Source organism: Zootermopsis nevadensis, unplaced genomic scaffold (genome assembly GCF_977971745.1).
Source record: "Zootermopsis nevadensis isolate Lab colony 2312 unplaced genomic scaffold, Znev_1.0 Znev_ptg000019l, whole genome shotgun sequence".
Classification (NCBI taxonomy): domain Eukaryota; kingdom Metazoa; phylum Arthropoda; class Insecta; order Blattodea; family Termopsidae; genus Zootermopsis; species Zootermopsis nevadensis.
Window position 1 is genome coordinate 1,136,758 of NW_028259151.1, and position 22,449 is coordinate 1,159,206.

At 38.7% G+C, this 22,449-nt stretch overlaps 1 long non-coding RNA gene across 5 annotated transcripts in view; it reads left to right on the forward strand.

The window, feature by feature from the left end:
• The window catches only part of LOC110827502 (uncharacterized), a 471,708-nt gene that overhangs the window by 329,269 nt on the left and 119,990 nt on the right, over positions 1-22,449 (forward strand). For 3 of the 5 annotated variants that reach the window (XR_015535820.1, XR_015535821.1, XR_015535824.1), the window contains one exon: positions 13,041-13,111. This is a non-coding gene — a long non-coding RNA (uncharacterized LOC110827502). Of the gene's footprint in view, positions 1-13,040; positions 13,112-20,360; positions 20,467-22,449 lie in introns of those variants that run through there. The other 2 variants (XR_015535822.1, XR_015535823.1) reach the window with 1 other exon arrangement.

The following is a 22,449-nucleotide window of genomic DNA, read 5'->3' on the forward strand; positions in this document are numbered from 1 at the left end:
TGACAATTTGTCGTCAATGCAATAATTACCTGAGTTAGGATTTACAACTGAAAAGAAGGAAAACTTGCTTGGATCGGACGAGCAAGTAAAGTAAAATAATTGAAATCATCTAAAATGACTTACATGTATTTTTACATAAGGGTACCCGTTGACCAAAATCACCTAGGCCCTCGGAAGTGGATCCGCCGCTACTGCTCGCATGTATGTCCATCCATCCAACCTCATGTTTTATCTCGGTGAAGGGATGTATAATTTTATGTATCGGCCTCTGTTTTAGTTTTTCTTTTTGCCGTGTTCTTGGCCTTCTTTAGCCTACGATGAATTGTAACTCTTGTAACATGTTTACTGATATTGATAAATGTCTTAACTACTTAATTTTTGAATATTTTTTTATGCTTCGTATCTTTTCACAAACAGTTGTAGACTGTCAGTGTTTCATACGTTGCTAATCGATCTCGACCTACTCGAACTTTGTCTAACAATTGAGCGACACCCAAGAATCTGATATCTATAGATTCACGATGACATGAGAGTGCTTAACCGTGTGAAATTTCTAGTCCTCGTGGGGCGAGTGTGGGATGTTGGGTAGTGAAGTCTGGTATAAATTGACAGACGTTTCACAGGTGATTCGTCTTGATGTTAGAGGCAGTAAACGCATCTGAAACATCTGTCAGTTTCAGCCAGCCTACACTGCGGAACATCTTAGAAGAGGATTGTCGTCTTCAGTGCTTAACGAGTGTAATGTTATGCTTTTCGCGAACCACCGGAGTTGTGTGATACAGTTTCACAGCTTGGCTTTTAAAGAACTTGATTCTGGAGTATCATTGTTTTGGTTGTGTTTACTTTTCAGATTTATTTTTTATCTCATTCTGGTTTGCTTTTCTTTTGTTTTGTTGACGGCTGTACCATCCCAGCCGTCACATTGTTATTCGGTTTTGCGCCAGAAATCAAATGTGATGTGATGTCAGAAATTCTCTCGCTTAATTCATGAGATTGCGCAAGCAGCAGCAACTACAAGACCTCGTTTTGAGGCAGCTGCTATGAATAATTCTAAACGATGATCTACTTCCATCCAGCATCCAGTAACCACCACTTATGCATATACAAAGCACAGCAAACCTTATTTGTCTGCATCAGTGTCAGTTAAACTTTAGCTGTGCTTACTTTCCACGAATTGTACTGTAACCATTCTTGCTAGCGTGTGGTAGTATTTCTGCATCATTTCGTGTGATTTTTTGAGGGAGTGATTTTGATTCCCCTAATTCGAACAAGTAATTCAAACTTGCGGTTAGTACACGATTCGATAACCGGATTATGTATTTAAGGTTTATGTATCTTTTGGATTAAGTTTTATTTTTGACATAATTTTTATCATTTTTGTACCTGTATGATAGAATATGCTTATTTGGAGTCTGTGCCTTTTCAAAAAGAGTCTAGGATGAGTTTTGTCTGTAATGTACCACGATTTTCTTTGCTTTTTGACCATGTGGACAGAGAATAGAATTTTCATTCAGCCTGGAGACTTCAGTTGGAAAATATACGTATTTATTTGTTCATATATATTCCGCATTTAACCGTATTTTCAAATAGTTACACATTACTTTCCATCACGCAAATAGCTTTCATATATCCGCTCCCCCTCCCCCCTCCTACTGCTTCTGAGATATAATACAGTTTGTTGGCAAAACATTAAAGTACAGCTGGTAGACAGAAATGTAAATTTTGAGATTTCGTGAAAGAAATTTCTCTGCTGTTGAACCAAAAGATCAAGCACCGTTTTCATAAATCCCCCACTGAATCTTGAATAAATTAAGTCAACTGCACACGTTCACACAATATTCCTGTGAGATGCATTTCAGTATATCCCCCTATTTATATCTGGATATCCAAATGGCCATTCCTTAACAGATTTCTCGGACCAAGATATTATAGTCGTACGCAGCTTGTCATCCGCTTCAGTACTACATATCTAGTCCAGTGTTTCCTCACGGATTTAAACACCCTGTCTTCACGTTTCTTGCGCCTTTGTTTGCCCAAACATTCTCTTCAACACTTCGTTCTCAAGCACTCCCAGTGTTTGTTCTATCCTAAGAGTCAGAGCAATTTTCACGCCTATACGAAACGACAGGTATAGTTTGCGCTTTCGGCGTGTAGGTAGTACACGAAAAGATAAAAAAACATATCGACATCTACCAAATTTAATATGACATTAATTTCTTCATCAGACGAAAAAGAAAACTTGTAGCTTGATTTCACAGCTTAATGTCATTCTTATATTTTTAAGATAAATTATAAAGATCACTGCCACAATCATAACTAATTACCTTTCTCCTCCCAAGTTTGGTTAGGCTGTCAGAGTTGAAGTTACAATTCACTACATACAGAAGTAGCGAATAAAATCATGTTCTTTCTAGGTAGTGCCTAATAAGTACTCAAAATACCCAGTACAAGCGAACTAAATACTTTAATTGTACTAGATCAAACTGCTAACAACTTCTGAAAGACATTAAGTATCCGACTTGGATTCTATTAGACGACTTAATTCTAGTATGTGATCCAATTTTCCAGGTTCTGTGATATCTACTTCCCCCAGTTTTTTCCTAAACATGAAATATTCAGGCAGCAGCATTAATTATTGCGAACAAATTTAAATGGATCTATAACTAAGTACAAGACCAATAATGATAGAAAGCATAAGATATTGTAGGCCTAGTACGAGTTTAACTGTTAACTTTTCAAGGAATGGAGTTGTTGGTTGGTTGTGTGCGTGTACTTACATACGTAATGTATAATCCGTGTCCGATTACGCATTGCACATTGTGCAGGAAAAAGACAGGCCTTCATCGTCTTCAATTGAAGAAGTAATTAAGTACTGGTGTTGTATTTCTGTTTCGAGTGTTAAAATATCACAGAATCATTTTAAAAACAAAGTTGGCGTGAAGTCCGGTTAATTAGGGATATGTTCGCGAAACGGTTTGTAATGTATTTATTTGTTTGTGGATGAACTTGTATATTCAGGAGCTTTATACATGACAGTAGTTTTCCTCTTAATGTATCCATTCACAAACTTCATTGAATTGTTTCAGATGCTGATTATTAATTACCGGTGGATTAAAATGTACATTATAAGTGTAGTCTGGTCCCTTACTGTTACCATTTTTCAAATACACGTGTATATTTTAAATACCCAAATTGTTTTACTCTGGACTGTCCAGGGCACAAAACCGACAGACGATAGAATGGAGTAATATAAATGAGGATATTTTCATATGCAAGGGGCAGAATTGGAATTCATTTGTGAATAAATAACTTTTTCATTAAACTACTTTTTATTCTATACAGATATATTTTTTCAATTAAAATTCTAGACTTTCAAATGCAATATAGACTGAATTGTACTTAAGGGCATGTTATATTGCTTTGCAGTAACTAATTTATGATTGTGTGTAGTTGTTTCCGTACAGACAACGCAGGAAGTATATATCAGTAATTACATTAACTATACGGGTGTTACAGTCCGGTCGTAAAAGAGAATACCGATTTTCGAGAGAGTTTTTACTTGAAGGAAACAAATATGTCCCGCGTACCTTTCCAGTCGTTCGGTAATCGTTTAAATTAAAAGTATGACGCGTGTGTTCAGTCATCACAAAGCCAAGAGAGTCGTAAGAGCAGAAGAGTGGTCAAATTCTGTAACCGACATGTGGTAATGTCCATTAGTCCTCCTCCATCTGTTTTTCTTTGTTTGTTTGTTTGTTTGTTGGGTAGCCTGTATATTCCTGAGTTACGAGTGTCCAGTACCGCGGGTATCTGTGTAATTCGCCTGCAGTGTTTCTTATTGTGGTCTTCCTGTGATACGCTAAAAGTTGTCTAACCGTGAGTAATAAAGCAAGTGAGATGAAGGTTCGTGGTTGTTCTTTGGAAGTTATAAAGGGGGTGTGTTGTCATGTTTGAATTTAACTGTTAGCTTTCTGCTGTGAGGGGTAAGAACTTGGGGACGGAAACTGTTATTAAATGCTTCGACCTGGGGACACTAATTAGTGAAACAAACTTGCGAAGTATTCTTACCGTCTTCCTATCGTCTGTTGCGATACTAGGGCGCGGGCCTTGGATCGCTCTGGCGCTGGGATTGTGGGTTCGATTCCCGCTCAAGGCATGTTTGTCCAAGTCTTTCTGTGTTGTGCCGTCTATTATGACTAGAGGCCTTGCGATGGGTTTATCACTCGTTCAAGGAGTCCTACTAGATGTATAAAATTGTAAGAATCCTCACATGTCTGAGGAGGCCACGGTCCATCAAGTACTCTAGAACCACTGATGATGATGATGATGATGATAATAATGATTATGATGATAATAACAACAGTAACTAACCAGAAACTGCGGCGGTCACCAGCCGTGAGCGCTGAGAACGAAGGATCTTGACATATGAAAATTGAAAGCTTTGTTTTTATTAGATTAATTTTTATGTTATGTTTTTTGGTATTTTGTGGCATTATTCAATTTGGAGAATAAAAGGGTTGTACAGCTGTAGAAGCGCGTGTAGGTCCCCGGTATAATATAACACCCGATGCTTCGCGGACTCACCGCGCACACCCACCCACCGACCCACCACCCATTCTAGCAACCGTCCGACAGACAGCCTGACACATTCACACAGTCGTCGCTATTGAACGAAATTTGAAATCTAAATCTCATTCTCTCGGTATGCTGGAAAATCCATTTCGTTTTAACTCGACGTCCAAATTGAATGTTTTGTAGTGCTTGGGGGATGGGTTGAGGGGCGATAGGGGAAGAGAGAGGATTGGGGGGAGGCGAGTTGGAAAAAAACTGCTCTTGATAAGCGTGATTTAGCAGCCCCGGGGATATTGATTTTTACTTCCCCCCACCTCCACAGCCCTCCTACCGTTCTGTTTCCCTACCCCACCTACCCCTTCAGTTTTATATGTCTGTTTTCTTACTGTAATAGCTCGGGCCTGTGATGCGCGCGCCATGTTGGATGGATTGTAAGGGTTGGGCTGAAGGGGGTATAGGGGTAGATGAAGAAAGATGGCTACCATTGGTGTTGTGTTTTGGTGGGAGACTTGGAACTCTTTAATTCAAATATTCGCCAAAATATGCTGCAGCCATGGAAGGGTAGAGCGATAGAAAATGCGACAGTACAAACACGTATTTAAGAGTGCGGCACTGGGACTAGCTGACTTGGCCTTGTTTCGTGTATTTCGAAGGAATCTTGGTAAGGAACCAGCTCTACAAACTTCCTGTTCGAGAGTCCTTATGACTATCTCGAAAGGGACACAAGTTCCGACAACTACTGTTAGTAGTTTCATGACCGTTGGTTACAAGGTCACAAGAAAGCTGTAGGTCGCAGCGAGATTTAACATTGTCCCAGTAAGCACATTCGAGACCCGACAGCTGACATGAATGAAGACGTGTCGAGTTTCACTAGTAGGCTGTTCCACACAGCAGTGAGGAAGACAGTTCCAATTTCGTGTAGTAAAGAAGGCAAATATGGCCTCTAGGCGTAAAATGTTACATTACTGCTACCTTTGTCGTACGGCCGTTGCGTTCGGCCAGATATATATATATATATATATATATATATATATATATATATATATATACCCCTTTAGATTATTTTGAATAATTGAGTCATAGCTGTCCAAAGTGAATTGGGCTTCGGACTTCTGTGTCACTGAGATAGATTTTCGAGTCCTGCTGGAGACATGGGCTTTCCTTTACAAGCCTTGCGATTGGCTGATCTCTCGTACAAGGAGGACGCATTTCTTATTTCGAAATTGCTTGTACATTTAAAATTACCAAAGGGCGTAATTCGTGAGTACTTCAGGAAAACAGACCGTTGATGATTCTACCAAATCTGTTATTTCTCGCCCTTATGTACAACTTTTAACTTGCCACTAGTATCGGCTAAATATGAACTCACCATTTGGCTAAAGAGTTCTTGAGTTCCAGTATATTGTAAATTTGAAAAGAGGGCAGATAACGCTATCGAATGGATTTCTGTTTGTTTATATGCACGTATATAAGGTACATGCAGTAATTGCGTGTGTGTCAGCAAAATCATGATAAGCTGTTGTGAGCATGCGGGTTTGACTAACGTGGAAGCCTCTTGTTTTCAGTAGCGTGACACTTTGCCCTTCGATTTTGTTTTAACGAGTGTCTGAGTTATATTGCGGCGTTAACTGAACTAAGACACATAGTGTTTGACTCGGTCAGAATTTAATCTGCTTCGCATGCTTTCCCAGCGATAGGGCTGTGATTGACTATTTTAATGACAATAGTTTCTACACTGTACGTTATGGTCAGAAAAGTCTTTTAATTATAAATGTTAAGTAACATCCATTGTTTGGCATACCATTGTTTGCAGACAGAATATAGCCGACAGCCTATGTGCACTGTCGTTCCAATAGTGCGTTTAGGGCAAATTTAAATATTTTATGAGAATTTCTTCTCCGATTAAGTCCTGTACTTCCATGCATGTGGATAAAACAAACGACCGATACTTGCTTTCCTTCAAAGTGTTTTGCTCTCTATAAAATTATAACTCAGTTTTAGTCATATTTTCGATCTAAATTAATTATTCATATTCGTTTTGAATATCAGTAACACAATAAACGAATTCCTAAGATTATTTTTCACTTGCATACAAGAAGGAAAAAACTGTTGGTGCAGTGAGGGAAGATACAATTGAAATTTAGTAATAATAAAATCTAGAGGAGTCGCTCTCTGTGGACTAGTTAGCGTGCTAGCCACTGGACCCAAGGTTCGCGGGTTCAAACCCGGCCGAGGTCGATGGATTTTTAAGGGTGATAAAAATCCATAGCACAACTTCCTTCGTAGGGAAGTAAAGCCGGCGGTCCCATGTCAAAGATTTTCGGCGTGTAAAAGAACCTTACTTCCATGAAACGAGATGTTTCGTAAGCAAAATTCAGCTGCAATTTCTACTACTAGATGGCTCTAGCAGACAAAATCAGGATTGGGTAGAAAATGTGCAGAGGCAGTGGGCTGGTCACTCACTACTCACATATGCACGCTTCAAAGGCTAGGAAAACTTCCGGAAAGGAGGTGGCGAAGACCCACAACTGGGTTGTAGAGCCAAGGAATAAGAAGAATAAGAAAATCTAGTGGAAGGTAAAATCAAATGCATGCACATATCTTTATATCAATGTGTGTGAGAAATGGACGATGATGGGACTTTTAACGATGCCATGTCTTCTGCAGATGTTATCTTTCTGTCGTATCAAATAAGCAGTTGTTTGTCATCTTCATTGAACTAGAAGAACTGTGAAGAAAAGCATTCGTGTTGCCTGTCTATTACTGCATTCGTCTAGAGCAATTCCGAAAGACTGAAAATGTCTGTTTAAAGTCAGTATCCAGGCAGAAACATTGTTACTGTAATCTTTAGGTTTAAAATAATACGGCAGAATTTTTATACAGAATGTTTTAATACCATGTTCTTTCTAAGTTAGATAGCATGTAGTACTCCTATGTAGTAGGATTTTAGAGCGGGAACGGTGTTGATGTGAAATAGAAGCAAATTGGAATCGTGCCATTTACATGGAAATAAAACTGTATGACGCAGAGTCTAGGGTGATTGATGACAAGGTTTGACCTCAAAATATGGAATCTTTTGTTTAGTGTATACGCAGTTTAAGTATGCGTTGTAAGAAAAACATGAAGACGAAAATGTTTGTTTGGTAAATTTTCTCGGAAAGAAATTTTACGTTAGGTATTAAGGAATTGTTCTGATCACTTACCGAATGTAAACGAAAACGTTTAGGTTTGCTTTTCATTTAGTTGTTTTTATTTCAGTGCAGGAGCGAAGCCGTCTGTTTCTGAGTTATAATTCTCTCATTCCGCTCAGAACACAGCTGCGTTTCTTCTTCTCGAATTCAACAGCTTGTCAGTTTCTCAAATGTTTATTCTTTTCATTCTTCACAGATTTTATTCTTTGCGCTCATGCATTTACACATGTACACAGACCTCTCGCTTTCTTAATCCACATGCATTTTACTACCTTTTATATTTTGAATCGCCATGCCTCATTGGCTGCGGTTTGTAGGAAGAAATCTCTGGTATGTCAAACGCCCTAGGCTAGACAAAGGCTGATAGACTACGTATTTTGATGAATTTTGTGACTTTCCTCAGTCCTATATAAATTAAAGTACGATAACCCAAAACAAGCCTCCACCGCCTTCCACGTTATTTCATATTTATAGTTCACAGCCATTCTGCAAGTTGATCATATTAAAAGTCTATATGTAGGATTTGAGGTTTCCACGGCGTTGAATCTGAAGATGGCTGTCTGGGTTGTTGCGCCTTGTAGTCTGGTATACCGACGTTTCAGAGCCGCCTGATAATGGAGGTAGCAAGGACCTCTGAAACGTCTGTAAACTTCTACCATACTACACGGCGCAATAACCCATAAGGCAGCCATTCGAAAAAAGTATGTAGTCGATAGATCGCCCTGATGATGGATGCGGCAAGGACCTCTGAAACGTCCGTAAACTTCTACCAGAGTAAACGGCGCAACAACCCAGAAGACAGACATCTTTTAAGAAAGTAGTTCACAAAGTGTCACTAAATAGACAGACCAGCCAACAATAGAATCGTGTGGGTGAACGGTCCTAATACGATTGATGGGCGAATTTTTACCTCAGTCTCATTTAATCGAAATAATCTGGTTAATATGTTTAAATATACAAACTGTATTAAATATTATGAATATATATGCATAAGTTATATTCATATTTAACCTCTATATCGTTCAGGAAATGAAATTATGTTCCTGTACACTCGAATCCAGAACGTTAAACTTTATGTATTGATGCCCCATGATGCTGTCAAAACTCCCAAATGTTCCAGCACCGAAGAATATAAATGTTACAAAACACAGGAGAATTTGTGCCTAATTAAGTTTTGTTGCAAGAATAGCCGCCACTAGATTGTATGCTTCAAGGCCACGGAAGGGCTTCACCCCAAACTCCTCCTACCACGCGACACGTAAGCAACAGTACAACGTTACTAGCTTTGCTACGCTGCAAGTCCTGAACTGTCCTGACTCACCCGTACTCTGACCTTGAAGTGTGCAGTATGGTGGCGGCTACTATATTGATAACGATTATCAAATATAGGTGGTTTTCTGAAGAAGAAGCGATTGCTTATTACGTTACATAGTGTTCAGATGGTTTTAGTCGGTAGGCTACTGGCTGAATCACCGGGTTACAAATGGTGGAAGGAAGGGACTGTAATTTTGAAGATTTCTGTCTTATGAGTTGTTGCGCCGTGTAGTCTGGTCTATGTTAACCAACGTTTCAGAGGTCATACTGCCTCCGTCATCGACCTGATGACGGAGGCAGTATGACCTCCGAAACGTTGGTTAACATCGACCAGATTACACAGCGCAACAACTCAGAAGACAGAAATCTCCATACCCACCGCTGTGAAAACCTCAGATCTTACGACTGTAATTTTGGTTGTGACACTGCTTCGGCGTTTTGCTGTATGGACTAATTGAAACCTGAAACAGACTTTTAGTTTGACTCATTCTACGGCCGATTTTCGAACCCGGAATTCTCTGATTACGTGACAGGATATCCATGTCATTCGATTAACATTTCAAAGTTCAATTATTTTTCTAGGTTGTATATTACTATTTTGTAAATGTGTGTACACATACATTCGTCGTGCACACAATTATTCTTTTATTTTCATTTCTAGTCACAGAACGTTGTCTGTTAGAAAAGGAGTCGAGCTGCTGAAATGTGATTTGCGAGAACAGTACGGAAGGAATTATTCTCCAAGATATAAACAGGACTGAAGGAGATGTAAGATAGGAATTGCAGTCAATAATATTGCAGACGGAATTTTAGACTGAGTAAATATAGTTGTGAGACATGTTGAGAAGATTAAAGCAAATCGAATGCAGAAGATATTTTTGAGTTGTTATTCATGGGGAAACAGGAATTTTGCAAACGAATGAAGTAGAGGATTGGCAAAAAGAACCTTTGATGGGAATGTAACAAACCATTGGACCTAATAATGGAATTGTATCTCTTATTCTGCCCTCCACATACAAGGCTTTAACACAGCTTGTTGAAATTTCATGTCTGTTGGTGTTTGGTCTCTGTACATACCCTGATTCCTGTAGTTATTACTGTAAAACGGAGTCTATTATTTTCCATTCTGTTCATATCGGGTAAACATTTTTCTCAGTGGTCATCATCCCTCCATTTTCAAAAGAGATATTCCTCTCCCATGTATTTAAATTGGAGGTTTGTAACGATGGTGTATTACCTTCGTGGACAGAGTCCAGTCTCTGAAACGTCGTATTTTAACAAAAATCAAGATATAATGTCCAATGAGTTTGATGTTCATATATATATATATATATATATGTGTATATTCGGTGAAATCAGGTAGGCTACGTTGCTTTGTATTATGTAAACATTTAATATCTGCTTCTTCAATTTTACTAATATTTGTGTTCTTCTCACTCGAATTTTCACTTCCATATAAACTTCTGGCAACAACCATGACTTTATGGCATTCAAAGGAATTTAGACATGTAAATCCCCTACGCATAAGCAGTACTCCATACTGTATTACTGAGTGGAAGCAGAACTTTACATATTCCGACTGTAGTGATAGAGGGTCAGTCCGAACCTCTGCCTGCCGCTTAGCTATTGTCGAGTCATTTGATCGAAATATCCATGCTCATTATGGGAACACAAATGGTGCAAGCCTAGCATTCAAATTTGTGTGTGCAAACGGTAAAGGGGAAAGAAACCCTTAAGTACTCTGTTTTTATTAGATTTAAGGTTCTCGAGGGGGTGAAGATGCCGATGCTGGTCTTCTGAATAGTAAAACCGTGGAGTAAATTCGGCCCCATGAAGATGGAAGGATTATGTGCCTCCGAAACGACCGTATTTACCTATAGGTCCACACGGCGTTACTTCCCAGAAGATTAACGTGGATACTTTGTTACTGGCACGTAGCCTGCAACCATCATTCTTTAACATTAAAGCATTTCTTGAGATAGTCTGTTTGACAACTAGATTTCGTTTATGCATGCATTGGCCAGTTTAATTTTGTCTGTTTTAGTAACTCCCTTGGTATTTCTTTTTGTCATTTCCGTGCAATTTACTGATAGGCCTATGTTTGATTGAAATTAATGCTGCTGATTGATTAACTGAAGCTGCGTTTAATATCGCAGTGGAGGTTGAAATCGGCTGAGGATCTGCATTGAAGTCGTTTTGAGACCGTGGGGTCGGCTGCACATACAACGCCGTCAAAGTGCCTGTGGGTTAGCAATGCTAGTCCCGCGAGAGCCGCACGCGACCTCATCAGCTTCTCTTTTCCCCACACCCAGCTGTGGGTTGGCTCCCCGCCCGCCATCTGGCCACAGCTGTCTGCCTGTTCTCCCCACTCACGTGGCCACTGGACCACGTGTTGACCTTGTGTGCATGGTTTCGAACCCTTCACCCTAAGCTATCCGCCGAATGAAACTGCAGGGTGAATTGCTTCTAGTTTCTGTGTTGGTACAGTGGGGCAGTGGGACGTAGCTTGGTTCATCTTTAGTTGTGGTGTACTTTTATTTCAGGTACAAACACAGGAAATATATCACAGTGCGTAATTCTCTCACGGCTCTCATCCGTTACGTCACGGTCACTTCTAACCCTGTCAGTGCAACACAAATAATTAAGACTATTACTTTTTGCTCGTTAACAAGAGATACTGGACTGCGTATGCTTTATAGACGAACAATAATTAGGCTTATTCATTATCTTTCTAATATTGCAATCTACATATTTTGGAATTGATTTCCATATGCTCTTGATATGAACACACTGAAATTTCCAAACATATACTTCAATGCTATACTGCGGCACAATTTAAATGAGTATTTATTCGAATAAAACATAGGCACTCACTGAAAAATGTGCGCAGATATCACGACTCTAATTCGTTTATTTTACTTTGGCATCAACGCTAATCCCCTACCCTTACCAACTTGTCTTCCAGTGAAAATGGATATCCATCCCAAATGTATTCTGCAGGTCGTTTTCCGTTGAACTTAATCACGTCTCGGGAAAGTAATCCACACTAATTCATGCAGTTCTTTAAAATATGCAGACAAATCGTCGTCTTTGTTTAAAAAATTTGTCACAAATAACTAATTAATGGAATGCAGAGATTGCCATAAAGTGGGAGAATACCACTTATTGGGATTATAGCCCCAGCTGTATGCTCATACCACTTCCGGTTTCAGAAATAGCGCTTCATTTGTTGTTGCATGGAGAGTACAAGTCGATACGGCTTCACAACCCAGACGACCACTATCGACATATTCGCCGCCTGGGAACATCAGATCTCGTATAGAACTTGGTTTATTAAGTAAAAATGCGAGAGGTACGGTACCGCTAAAATATTAAACTGCTAATGAAACTGAATACAATCCTAAGCCACTTCAATTTAACGTACATTGCAGAAATTGTTCTTCCATAAGACCTACCCTATTTCCTCAAATTTAAGACGCACTTTTTTCACTTTTTAAAATGTAAGAAATCGGAGTGCGTCTTGTATTTGATGGCGTATAACACTAATTATAGCCATTTTTCTGTAAACCTATTGCTAAATCAAGGGTGAGTCTTTCAGTTGATGGCGTCTGAAATCGAGGAAATACTGTATTTTAATGTTAATTTCCCATCTTGGTTTGGGTCTTCCAAGTGACCGCGTTTAGCCCTAATTCTGTATGTCTTTCACTTTTGTCATCGGAGCAGCGTGCCCACACTCATTAATTTCTTTGTTTTTAATATTTTTATTGTGCTATGTTTCTCTTATCCCTTGGTATGTGGAGAAATTTTATGTGTAGATTTGTGTTTTATATGATTGCCACCTTTATAAACTTCTACATAAATATTACTTCATATCACATAGTAATTGTTGCAGGTAAAGAGTTGGCCCAATCCATGAAGATGACGATGATTATGAACTGTTATCAGTGATTTTTTTTTCTTTCACAGATTCACAGTCAGAGAGAAGGCACTACTACAACTAATTTGAGCTCTTAGTACCACTCTAGTTCAGTAAGCAGGTGAGTAATATTGACTCCTTGTTGTCTTAGTAAGCTGTGTTGGACAGATTAGAATGAGTTATCCTTCGTCTGCTACAGAAAATGTCAAATTATTTCCATTTGACATAATGTCCCGTCGTTGTTCGTGATTTATATACTTCCTCGGCATAGTATGTGTGCCCACAGCCCAACTACTACGTTTCCATAGCGTTTTATATGTGTTCAGAATTCACCTAATCCGTGAGCATCGTGTTTCATTCATGACCACAGTTTGCCTGCCCCGTGGGCAGTGTTTCATCCGTGTTCACAGTTCATCTAATTCGTGGGAACAGTATTTCGTCCGTGTTCGGAGTTCACCTACTCCGAGGGCACTCTGTTGCATGCAGTGGTGCTGTTATGCAAATGAACTGATTGTAAGCTACGTATTCTACTAGCTTAGTTTGCAAGAGTATGTCATTCTGTTGACGAATGGAATGTCAGTATTAGTCATTGAAGAAACTATCATTCAGGGTTTTTTCTTTTAAATTATATTTTTGAAAGTGGAAATTAAGAATCATGGTGAAGAGGTAACGTATAAATTAGTTTTACCTCACCAGCAGTAGTGAATGTCAATCTTTACTAGACTTTTTAAAGGCTTTTGTTTATTTTATATGTGAATAGATTATCTCTTTCTCCTTGCTATATTGTTTAAGTTATTATTTCGAATAAAGGATTCACGACGTAGTATGCTGACAAACGTTCCATCGTGTAGTCAGGTAGATATTTACCGACCTTTCGCAGGAGTTCTTTTATCATTGTTCGTCTCAGTTTTAATGGTGATATTTTAAGTGTCTTGAAATTCTCGTCTAGCACCGATGTTCGTCTTTAATTTATCTCATCATTAACAAACAAATGGAATAGAAAGTTGTCAGTGGAACCACGGTTCCGGAGAATTTGACGTAAATACGTCATACATGCTTTACAATTGAGATAAGTTTGATTAAGACATTGCTAATTCAACTTGAATTAGTTACGCTTAAGATGGGTCTGTGGTAGCTGAATGTAATGTAAAGTAATGTAATGTAATGTAAAGTAATGTAATGTAATGTAATGAAATGTAATGTAATGTTTTATAGGTAACAAAAATGCCGAGTAAATAGATGTTTCTTAGGTAACCATTATTGTCGATTTGTTGATAAACAGATGACGTTTCCTAGGTAACCATTGTTGTCAGTCCATATTTACAAATTGTTGATATTTCCTAGGTAACCATCTTACACATTTTTCGTACACTTTTTCCTGTCACTTTTTCGTTACACTTTTTTGCGGAATGACACTGACCCTTCCATATAGACGTATTTACGTCAAAAAGGAGGAAGTGAACTTAGAGGAATGTGTCGTCAGTGTACGTAAATGTTTATAGCCACGTCAACAGATTCAACCTGGCTTACGCGTACGCCGCCTTGCATCGGCAACAGCGCCGGCAATTGTTATGTGCGGGTATATCTATGCTGTTTGACAGGCGCTGTTGAGGAACACATTGACTGTCTTCTTCGATTTCATTGTCGTTTCGTTGTGCATTCATTAACGACTGCCTGTTTTATGGAATCTCTAATTTCGTTTCAGGGACCGGTCACTAGATCGAGGCTGGAGCCGAATTAAAATGCTAGTCACATTAAGTGATATATTTGACGATAAGACACTTCTAAAGTCCATGTATTTTACGCCGCTGTCGGTAGCCTAGCCGGTAACCTACCTCAAGGTTTTGAGTCTTTTAAATCCAAAAATGAAACCGCAGATTGATAGAACAACTATTATGTTTAGGGGTGTTTTGTGGTGCAGTAGAACACTACAACTTTATGTCCGTGATGCCTTGATTAGCATTCTATCCGTAATACCTGAAATCATATTAAGTAAGCCTAATGTGAGGATTATAGCTGATAAATTATGTATTTCTCTAGCGTGAAGTACCCACACTTCTTTTAATGTAATACAGGTAGCCCTCCATTTACGCCGGGAATGCGTTCCTGGACGAACCGGCGTAAATTGAAACTCTTTTTATGATGTAAATCAATGGCAAGTCAATGACATGCGTTCCCAGCACTCAAACATTGACGAGTAATATAATGGCATTACATTTGAAGCTCTGAAATAACGTAAATAAAACAAAGGGAATTTAAAAAATATATTTAATACACTTACAATCGGCAATTCGTTGGTCCCCGCGATTGACTGCGATTCTTTCATGTGATCGATGTGTACAGTCATCTCTGCTGTTATGCGATAGTTGCATTCATGTAAGACGTCGGCCTATAGAAAATCGCGTAGTAAAAATAACCCCGGTACTTCCGCAGAGATTAAATTAGTCCTTTGAAAGTTTAAAGCGCCAGGAATGAAATTGCATAAGAGCAAACTCGCATATGCAAAAGTTTGCATTTCACAAACAGCTTTTACCGATTCAACGATCTCATTGGAGCAAATTCGCGTCAACGAAACATACGTAATTGCAGAGATGATTTATAATTTTCATTCAAAATCCGCGATGTAAGAATATCGATTTAGTATAAGAATCAGTATGAGATACATTGTGAAACGTTATAAATAATAGTATGTTATATTTTTTTCACTTTTTGACTTTCTGGTTTCAAAATCGGCGTTATTCTGAATCGGCCCAAATTGAGGGCTCCATGTTCTTGAAAGGTGTCTGATTGATAATTGCATTTATCAAAAACAAAACTGCGAAATATAACTACATTAAGTAAGTCCCAGTGTTGGCGTTGTTGGGGGCACAATACAAAATTAGTTTTAAAAAGAAAATACTCTGTAGACTTTGAGGACCAATAAACATGACGCACTTCGTAGAACCCAAATAAGTGCGCTACAGAATTGTTATAACAGTTTATTACGAAAGAAATTGTAAAATTGAGATTTCTTATTTGCGCCAAATAACAATTTCATCTGATACACGCAACGCGCAAACAGCTGTTACATGGCAGTCAGTTTGAAGGTCTGCGAACCGTATCACGCTATTCAATGACAGTCTTTATTTATATCTATGTATATTTTATTTTACTACGTTTTTTATTAGCTCAAACTATGTAGCATCGAAATGGGAATCTTAGACGCCTGGCATGAAATACATGGCTACATAGACGTTTTGGAGTTATTGCGAACGTGGTGTTAATGTCTGAACCTCTATAGCGTTGAATAATATTATGATTAATGAGTAAAAAATTGCAAAGAATCGGCCTGTGAAAGGAAGCGTTCATGGCTCTTAATGCAAAGTACTATCCCCTCATTTGCTAGGGGCAGAAATTCATTTCTGAGGGAAAAATAGGCCTATATTTAAAATGTGTTTACATCTAATAATTATACACTGGCTCCCCAAAACGCTTTATAAATGGGAAATGTCTTGGCTGCAGCGTTACATTTCTGTTCCTGTGTTGAATTATCATGATTTTGACTATTAAGCACGGCCTTTAAATATGGCAGATTCTCCTTCACTTGTATTATTCTTTGCGACGTTGAATTATAAAATTGCTTCATATTGCTAGTGTTGATTTGTATAGTCTTTAGAATTTTTGAAAATATAACCTCTGAAATGTAAGCTAAAATCATTGCAGTCTTGTGCTCTGGTATTCTCATTATAATGACCAGTACTTAGGTTTTTACTAACCTTTTGGAGGGACGTGTTACTTCCATCTTTGGGATATAATCGCTAATTCTTCCTTGGTGATGAAGGCAGTAAGTTCCTCCAAAAACCTTGCAACTACCTATCTTAGGACACGGGCATAACCAAGAAGACAACTAGTTATATCTTCACAACAGTGAAAACCTCAAATCTCACACCATCGCAGACATATGTCATTTACAAGGAACATGCATAATTCAAGATAAGGAAATCTTCCTTCATTATTTTGGAATTGTGATGAGGTGAGAGTATGTCTCTAATTCATACGAGACGTCAGTGAATTTTGACTGTGAATATGGAGCGTAGGTGGATTGATGTTGATAGCAGAAAGCAAGAGTGGAAGAAAAATCTCTTCCATTACCACTTTGGTCACCACACACATGAACTGCCGTGGGAGCGAATCTGGACTTTCGCTGTAAGAGGTCGGCGACCAACCGCTTGAACTATGGCACGGTCCAAAACTCTCCATATGTGACAGTGTCTGTTGTCGGCTTACATAGTAGACAGGCATGCGCTCACGAGGTCTTGGGCTCTGGACAGAGAAAAATTGTGAGGTTCCAGCTTCTTGGGGATAGAAACGTCAGGGGAGTGTCATGACCTGTTGAAGGAAAGGTTAAGGGGACTCAGGCTCCGTCGTATGGACCCATTGGATGAAAGATTGTAACGTGTGGCTGGAAAAATCAGCAGGTGCTCCCCTACCCGCGATTGTGCGTTAACAACTGTCACATTCGTGGCACACGAGCTGCAGAGCTCAACCGCACACGCAGAGCACTGTGTGAAAATATCGACAGAAGTGGGAATATCGCAACAAGTGTGTTTGATTACCCTGTTGAACAGCCTGGAAAGGTGAAGGGGTTTGTAAAGAGAATTCCACGTGTGTTGAACCACGATCAGCATGCTTGTTTCTGTTACTATCTAGTAGAGGCCTGCACGGGCCAACATTTTATAATTTTTCCCGAGCCAGCCCGTGATCGATTTGGCCCATTCTAACCCGAGCCTGAGTTCCTCATATTCTAGTCGGAATGAATCACGATCTATTTAAAATCTGCTCTGATGACGGAGGCAGTATGACCTCTGAAACGTTGGTAAACATCGACCAGACTACACAGCGAAACAACCCAGAAGACAGAAATCTTCGATTTTATTTAGTCTTGGACGATGGATAATATCTGGAAAACAGTTTACTTCAAATTTCGTACTTGTCACAAAGATGACTACAAAGTGGAAGGTTGGCAATTATCGACCCGATTTATAGAGTAAGGCAGTATAACAATGAAAATAGGAACCATTTACTCCAGTGTGCAGAGCACGTTATTTCGATGTTAAACAGTCTTCTACATCTTCCACAGCCGTATGCTGTTTATTTATAGCTTTATTTAACGTAGCTATTTCATTACCTCTGACTTGAATGAGAGGATAGTGAATTGGAAACGATGTGGAGGGGAGCGACCCTGGCCTAATTTCTGGTACAATCCCGGCATTTGTCTGGAGGGACTGAGGAAATCCACGGAAACCCGGTCAGGATAGCGAAGATTTGAACCCGATACCAAGAGTGTAAACCACTCCACCATGACGTTACAATCATATAATGATCGACGTAAGCCACAGCAGAGCCCTAGTGAATACACATTTCATGCAGTTTTTCAGATACAAGAATTGTTCATAATTGCATACATTGATTGGCAGTTGAGGAGCTCAAAGCATTCAAAATGAATTACACTAAAGGAAACCTAGGACATGTAGATTTTCCTGGATATAAGGAGTGAGATAAGAAACCGGAAGAGACAGTTCATCCAGCGTGAAATTACATGTAATTACTTGTGGACTACCTTCATCAAATGCATTGAAGCTTTCACGGTGGTTTATTGCTAGTGTGGATCCTGTTTCTAGCTGTGCGTACCATGCAGGTGCGAGCTGTATTGCTGCCATGCCATCGCCCAGAAACAGGATTCTGATTAGCGTCAAATGAATTCAGACAGTCCTGTTCATGGCTGAAGATACTACTTTTCTTTCGAATTCTGTACGATATATTATTCTGTTTATCGTGTCTCGATATTTTGTTTTTAAACCAGCGCTGATGCAGCGTTTTACTGGCATAATATTACAGTATAATATGGATGTATGTATGTACTCAGATGTAAAACGTCACTATATTCAGTTGATATGTCTGCAAGTTTCTGCAGCGCGCATTAGCTTCTGACTCACGTCAGCAAGCATCTTTTTCTACGACGTTTATTTAAGTAAGGAAATTCCGAAAGGCGACATTTATTATAGATGTCAGATATTCCCTATCGATTGATGTAACGTTTAGAGATTCTCGTATCAAATATCTAGCTATTTACTCTCCATTATATGTAACCAGCGGATGGAGTAGACGAGATACAAGGGCAGAGGGTAGTTACGAATATATTGAATAAGCAATCGCAGACACCCGACAAGGGGTGGTCCTCCAGTTTGGGTTGTGATGGGGTGCTAACAGTGTCTAGGGTTGTGATCTAACATGTCTATTTCGATGAGAAGTATATAAAAGAATTATTGTCTGAAAACCTGATAGGAAGAAAGCTCTTACATGACCTAGGTGTATGCCTGTGGATAGTATTAAGCTGCATCTTGTAATAAGATGTGAGAGATTACACTATATTCAGTTGACACTGGACAGAGTCGAGTGAGACAAGATATTACAGTGAGCTAATAGGCCTGTACAGGACTACAGATGGCAACGCTTGAAGCAAATTACGTATCTCCGTGCACAGATAGAGAAGAAGCTTTATTGTCTCTTGTACTCAATGAGAAACGTGTTAAAGTGCAAACAGCAGGTTATCTCTAGGTGTAATGCATATGACTTGTATTCGGGAGGTACACGGTCGACGCTCAGTATGGACATAGGTTATCCAAAAGTGTTAGTGGTTGTTTTCTGTCCTTGCAGGGAATGTTTGAATATTTTTTTAAATATTCCATGATAGTTGTTTCCTAAGCATGTTCGTAGTGTCGGACATAATCGTCCTTGCAGTTAAAAAGCGTTAAATAACTTGTAGACTAGTGTGGAAAACAGCAAATGTTTGGTCTGAGCTGCTTTAACCCATTAGCATACTTTGTCACCTGGGGGGGGGGGGGGTAGATATTTTTATGACTGTCAAAACACAGACAACTGATGTCCTAGTTACCTTGTTGGAAGGTGATGTGCCATACCTACACGGAAGTTTTGAGATGTGGCGCATTTGTTTTGAAGTTTTAAAATTGATTTTTCTGTATTTTAATCAGGAAACATCTAGTTACAGAGAAGAGGTAAGAATTTGTTAACTACCGAGTTGCAGAACGTGCTTCATACAGACCTATGAAAACAATTTGTACATACAGTTCCATTTTAGTAATCTTATGGTTTATAGACGATTCTGAATTGTTACATAAAAATTGTTATTTATTTTTGGTGTTTGCTAATGGAACTTATGTGAAACATTGAACAATGACTTAGGCTCTTTTTACAGAGCGCCGACGATATGTTAATAAGATGGCCACAATAGGTAAACCTGTCGCATTATTGAGCATTATTAACCCATGCGAATAAATGACATTTTTCCTATTTTAAAATATGTTTTGTAGAATGTCGGAGGAAATCCGCAGATAATGCAGTCAAGATAGTTAGCTTATCCTAACACTGGAACTGTGGCGGGGCCGTCAGTGTAACCAATCGCCTCTACTGACTCAGGTCAGTCTGACAGTTTGTATTGTACAGATCTCCACTTCACAATGTCCAATTAGCTCTGGGAGATTGTAGAAAAGTCCATGAAATAAATATTCTGTTCGTTATGGGAAGGAATTTTCTGTGTGATTTAATTTCGTGAGGCAAATGAACCATCTCGTAGACCAATGAACTCAGAAGTAGTTTTCTTGTTATTTGAAGGTACGTGCCATTAACCTAACTGAAGGTATTGAACTTTAATGCAAATTACTGTTTTTTTCAGTTTCGCATTTTCTTATACACTGCCTTTTTAACTGAGAGTTTATAGTTAATGCCCTTTTTTCATACGCTGTAGTGAACATTATAATAATTTAAAATTCAGTTGTAATATTATCAGAACTTGTTTCGTCTTTCTTTGTGCTAGGGTATATTGGGAAAATTGGATGAAGTGCCACCTCACAATGCACTGTGTAATTCCGTGTGTAAGTGAGGGAGTTACAGGACTATTTCCTTATAAGTTAAATGGATAGATAGTATGTCTGTTTTCTTGTTGTTTTATTTCTTCCTATAATATTTATATTTCTTTCTTCCTGTTCTAGTATATTTCTTACATTTTTGCTTTGTTTGTTCATTTATTGTATATTTGTTTCTCTGTCTTTGTTATCTTCTGACTTACATTCTTCTTACCTTTATTTACCTTTTCTGTGTGGCTGTTTCTTCCTTTTTATTTTCTTATTATATTAATATATTTGTTTTTGTAAAACTTTGTTCTTCCTTTAGGCCTATTTGTTTATGATACAAATTCCAGTATTTTATTGTGATACTGTTAATCTGATGTAGGACTGTAGTTTTATTTTTTGTAAGATTTATAAATGTTAAGAGAACAATATCCCAACAGTTTAGCTGAGTCATACGAACTATGACAACTCTCTCAGTGGTCACTAGTATATGGATTAGAATTCCCTGCTTCAGACCCCTTGTTTTCAGCTTTCAAATAATGTTCTAATTTCACATAGAGCTTATAACACTCATGTTTTTTTAAAGGAATATCGTTTTTCTCATTGTAGAACATGTTTTTGTTATCAGAAACATTCTCATTATTTCGAAGTATATTAACCTTTGTTTTTCAGCTGTACGCACATGTGACAAAATAGGGTAAAATGTCATTACTCTTCTAAAATCGATAGTATGTTTTGTTCCTCGTCTTATATTGTATATAGTGTAATACTACCGTCGCCATTTTCTACTGTGGAGTTAGATTAAACAAGCTTTATTGGTGTCGCTGCCATTAAATTCGTTAAACGTGAGTTACATAATTCAGTAGCGAGCGAGTCGAGGGGGCTTGTATCGATCCTTTTGGTGGCCTCTCTGCTTCTGCCCGACTCTGGTAGTCTTTTTGATGCTACAGATCGACTGTGTCCCCTCTGCTATTGCTCAGGAGGTCCCACAGAGCTTCGTTTCTATAATTATAAACTCTTCGAAGGGATTACGAGGTATGATAACTAACTCTTTCTTGAGACGCTAATTTGCCTAAGAAATTCTCCTTTTTTATGGTACCATCAGTTTATTACGGTATTCAGAAGACCCCGCCATTATTCCCTTTCCTGGGCCAAACAAATCCAGACTTTGTCCTCATGTACTACTTATTTAAGATTCATTTCGTCTCCTTAGGTTTTCCGATAACGGTGTTTAATTATTATGTGAACGAAATAACAAATTCTGAGTTAGCAGTCTCCTTGGGCTTCTGATTGATAAAGACATCAGAAATCGAACCACAATATCTGTACGCGTCGCGCCGTGTGCCTTATTTTAGACAGTTTAAATATTTATCCATTTGATGCCAGAAAAACTAAATGCTTAAGTGCATACTAACCTAGTTTTCTGTGATGTGTAATCCGAAGGTTCATTACCACAGTGCTGTTTTTTCCATGTAGTAAATGTGGGGGAACCCCCCCCCCCCCCCCCATCATTATTTCATACCAAGTTTTGTATTTATTCTCATCATCAGAA